We start from the raw sequence: 5,317 nt of genomic DNA on the forward strand, positions 1-5,317 counted from the left end.
TGCGTGGCAAAAGCTCGGACGGCGTTATTATTGACACAAGGACGGCGTTCACGCGGATGTTTGCCCTCAGCACTCGAGGAATTGAAATATTTATTTCCATTTCTTCGTTCTGGTGTCGAAGCAAAGCGCGGCGTTGAGTTCTGCCACTCAACACGCAATGCCTCCAGAATTCGGCAGAAAGTGGGGAACGGAGTGCCTTAACACTAGGTTCCCTCTGCCTACCCTGCTGTGTGCAGGATGCGTGTATGGACGTGTGTGGAAACAGCGTTCTGTTCAGCTATAATAAATAATAATTTATCACCCAATTAAATAGAAAAAAAAACAAAACAAAAATATGAATATTATATTATCTAAAGCTCAAAGAATACTTAATAAAGTCGCCTCGGACTGGCACGGCTTTCTCTAAAGAACGTAATTAACAGAACACCAATAAAAATAATTGGGAACAAAAAGCGATCCGTTCTGGGCCGCCATTTATTACTTTGATTGCCCTTGTTATTGTTATGGGGGTACCAGCGGCGTTCACGGTAAGGCACGGGGTCTCCGTGTGTCGGTTATACATGTGTTATAAGTACCTACTTATATGAGGTCATCATACTGGAAATGAGATATATTGGTATGGCTGTAAAGGATTGTCGATTTAAATATTTGTATTATTATTTTATCATTATATTCATTACATAGTTGATTCATTTATTTATTTCCTTAATTTATTTTTTCAATAACAATAACGTAAGATGTTATAATTTCTTTTAATATTTTATTCTAATCGTTGCATCTTGCGGATTAGTGAGGCAGAGCATATTGTGCCATAGAAACATTCCCTTTAACTTTAACCAAAAGGTTTCTCATCTCATATGGTTTCTATAGACATAACTGTTTGAATTTTGTAATATTTGAAACTACAAGCATGGAGTATATCCCAAAGGCGCCGTGACCGTGTCATGACACAAGATATAAATAAAATGGATATCTTCCGATACGAAATGTACATTTAATATTCAAATTATAATATAATAAAGACAATACTTTGAAGAAAGCAAAAGAAATAAAAAAATAATAGTTTATTAGTCGTATAAATATGTATTAAGAAAAAGTTGTTAAAATTAAAATAAATAAAGGCCCCGGCGAGATTCGAACTCGCGATCTCCTGTTTACTAGACAGGCGCTTTAACCAACTAAGCCACGGCGCCGATGTGCTCTTGCTTGAAAATATGTATGAAGAACGTTGTAGTAGTAGAGTCTAGTCTAGACTTAACTCGCAATTGTTTCTGTCGTTTGTGTTGTTTAAGCAATATAATTTTAAATAATATTTTATGTCATATGTTAAATAATATATATAAAAAAAAATATTTTTAATTAAAACATTATTTTTATGTCATCAGAAAACATTGTTCAAGTAAACTAATTTTCGAGAAAATATTCGACCATAACTGATAAATAAATCATACGTACAAAAAATACATACGGTTAAAATGATAAACCTCTTCATTTTTGAAGTCAGTTAAAAATTACAATTAAACATGATGACAAAAAAGGTGAAGACGGAACCCCGTTGGTTTCGTTGGTTCCGTTGGTATAAAAATAACAAAAATAAAAAAAAAAAAAATACATCCTTTACAAAGTTACTTAACGATTGCAACAGTTATCGCGCACAGAACTATTATTTTCATAGTTTTTAGAACAGATAACGTTTCGCCTTAATTAAGTCTTTAACCCATTAAAGTGGTGTTTACCTTATCTTAAATAGATAAGAGAAATGTCGACAGTGATTTATATTGTTACAAGGTAGTTGCAAATTACTAATGTATCGATTGACACGTTTAAGGAGAAGAAGAAGTTTAAGAGGTAGGGGGGAGCCCTCGACTGACCTTCGAGGACACGGTAACGATGATACTGATGGAATGTCACGTGGCCTTCCTCCAGTATTTTCAAAAAGCAAAGTAAGAAGTATTAAGTGGATGACCAGTATTTTTGTGCTCTGTCCCCTCTCGCCATGGATGAAATGTGAAGCTACAAGAAACGTCCAAAACTAAATATCGATATAAGAGCAAGATATGATGAATAATATGGTTACCTTATCCTACGTATAGCATATAGGTAGACGGAGGAGTATGAAATTACGACGCAGTTACGGTTTATGTAGAGAAGAAGAAGAAGAAGAAGTGCAGAATGCTAATATATTATTTAAATAATGTATAAAAGATAAATTATCTTGTTAGGAATATATTGCGCAATAATAATATTATTTAAAAAAATATAATTATAATCAATTAATTAACGTTAAACAGTTTAGTTGTGTACTGATTGTACTTGCGGTAACTAATTTCTGTAACTGTTGGTTAACACGCGAAACGACAATAAACTAAATGTAATAGCTTTTGTTCTTTGCAACCGGTTGTACAAATTTAATTTATTTTTCTTGTTATTTCAGTTACTTTACCTATAGATACTATAAGTTTACATAATGTATACATATATTTATACACTAGGATATTGCAGTAGATATAGTAGATATACCTCGATATCCTAGTTTGACCTTCGAGGACACAGTATCTATGATATTGGAGCAAGGTCACGTTAGAAGAATGGTGACTATCGGGAATGCATGTAGACGAGAAGCTTGGCGACAGTCCAGGAGGCGAAAGAGGTGTACAAAAACCGCAGCACAGCATTAAGCGTTCCTTTGTAGCCTTGGGGACAGTCCGAGAAGCTGAAGTAAGTTAGTGTAGATACTAATCACCTAAAAATATATCAATAAAAATCAAACAAATCATCAAACCAGAATTCGACGGAAATTGGGGAACGGAAATGTCTTAATGGGAATAGAGTCTAGACACTAGGTTCCCAGATTTCCTCTGCCTACTCTGCAATCTGCAGGATTCAGCGCGAAGCTAAAAAAAATCTTTATAATATTTATACTTAATGTGTATACATTAAGCCTACTTATAAAATAACCTCTTTGTTAACCGATTTTATTTCTTTTCCATATAAAATTACGTATCGCTTGCGTGCGCATATCCATTAGGTGCCCTTATAAAGACCTATTCTGTCATATTTACACGAGTTACGTGACGTCTTATTTCGATGTGTGATCTACTTTCTATGATTAATGATTTGTTATATTTAGAAATGTTTTATTAACTCATCCAGAGTATATATATATAGTCTGTATTAGTGTATAAAAATATATATTTAGAAATGTATAAAAATATCAACGTTCCGTACCTTAGTTGAACAGGTGCGAGCCCAGGTTCCACCATGTTTAAATTTTAAAATATATTTTTCCTTTCTTTAGCAGCATAGCATTTTAAAAATGTTAAATTATGATATTGTATTTATACTCGTATTTAAATAGTGCCATTTTCCATAACATTAGTACCTAAATAGGTACGTTTATGAGGGTAACTTAGCTCAAGTGAGCATGTTTCCTGGGTAGCTTCGAATTTCTGCACAAAGTTAATTTAATGCTATACAAGCATTTATCTGTGGCTTCGCCTGCGTAGTTAAATATAATCAGGGTTGTGAATGACACCATGTGATGGGTGCCTTCCTCGGGCTGTTAATTCATTGTTATATATTTCATGCAAAATAATTTTACATCTTCACCTAAATTTTGCAAGTGGAGGTTTCTCGCATATTATATCTCACACATTATATACATATTTTTATTTAGTTTTTTGTTGAGTAAAAATATAATTAAAGGGATCCAAATTATCAGATTTTCCCCTAATGTATCTTGACCATTTTGTTTATGGATTTTTTTTAAATAAAATGTAAAATTATTCGTACTAAATTTAGATTGTTTATATTTTTTTTATTTTTGATATAATAACAATAATATATAAAAATATTTTTTCTTACTTAAAAAAACCATATTTTTCATATTTTATAATCTGTACACTTTTTATAAAAGATATCAGTATTAAATAACAAAAGTCCACGTATCTTCCAACAGGGGTGAACAAAAATATCCTCGACTCTTAAAGCAATAAAATTACAGGATAATTTAGTTAATGTGAAAATAAGATTAAATTTTCGGAAAGCAATAAGATGATTTCGATTGAAATTATTTTTATGGACGTTAAACTCCATTTGTAGCATTTACTTAACCTGTTATCGACAAAAGGCCGCTGTCCCAACGTTACTTAAGGCTCATATTAATGTTTCTTTATTTCCGTTTTATAATTTGCTATCTTAACCGTAGTGAAGTAAAAAATATCGATATTATGTTATATTTAAAGTTGTGCTTTATATCACATTTATAGGACAGACACAGAAATGTCTATATAAAAAAAAGGAAAAAAACCATAGATGTTTTATAAATAAACAAAACCGATACGTTTTTCATAAAATAAACAATTTTAAGAAGCTAAAAAATCTAAGAAAAAGTAATAGGAGTCACAAGTACGACTTAAGATTTAAGTTAAGATTTATTTGGTTTTATTAAGTTCATATAGTAGGATAAGCAGAGAGAACCTAGTGGTAAAACACTCTCGTCCCCATCTAAACCTGGTTATAATTTTACATATAAATATTAAATATCTCATAGACATTGAAATATTACCATCATCATCACATTCTCTACCACCCCAGCAACAATTTCCTCAGCGTGAAGACGATCTCAATCAAACATTAGAGCTATCACGAGCACCACGTACCACTCGTACTGCGATGTGATTTCAAATTGAAAACGAAAATGGCGATGTGAAATGAGAGTAGGTACGCGCTACGTGCCGCTATTTAGCACCCAAACGGCGCAAGCGCAAATTGGAAATCAAAACAACCATCCGCCATTGAAGCTAATCGAATCTTTAACGTCGTGATCGATAATCCCGATAGGAATCACGATTATTTGTGTACAGTGATACACTGAGTCTTTACGTAACATCACTATTTTCTTTAATTCTAAATGAAAAATAAACCTTATGGCTTACGTTATAGAGTGGAGATTATATTGAGATAAAATGATGAGTAGATATCGATTCTGCATCGAATATCGATATTATTACTTCATGTACGGAGTTGTCGAGTGCACCTATTCCTTTGGATTATATTAAATTATAGCTAGGAGTGAAAATCGTCTCGTAATGTGTTGCCAGATTGCTGGCGTGGGACCGAACGTATCATTTGGTCCGATCCTCTCAACGCATGGACTGTAATCATTGAATTAGTATTTTTGTTTTTCTTGTTTTAACATTCCTAAAAACAATTATTTTAGTATTTGTTGTAATGCTGACTCTAAGGAGGAAAATAAGGTGTGCTTTGTTCATAGCAGAGGCTTTCAATTGACTTGAGTATGCTTGTGAATATAATT

The 5,317-nt window shown here is 32.6% G+C and overlaps 1 non-coding gene across 1 annotated transcript; it reads right to left on the reverse strand.

Moving 5' to 3' along the window:
* Positions 1–1,119: 1,119 nt before the first annotated feature.
* TRNAT-AGU (transfer RNA threonine (anticodon AGU)) lies at positions 1,120–1,193 on the reverse strand. Its single transcript has one exon. It is a non-coding gene; the product is annotated as a tRNA-Thr (tRNA).
* Positions 1,194–5,317: the final 4,124 nt, after the last annotated feature.

This window comes from Heliconius melpomene, chromosome 1, assembly GCF_056956725.1.
Source record: "Heliconius melpomene rosina isolate 202511_hmr_F chromosome 1, ASM5695672v1, whole genome shotgun sequence".
Lineage (NCBI taxonomy): Eukaryota > Metazoa > Arthropoda > Insecta > Lepidoptera > Nymphalidae > Heliconius > Heliconius melpomene.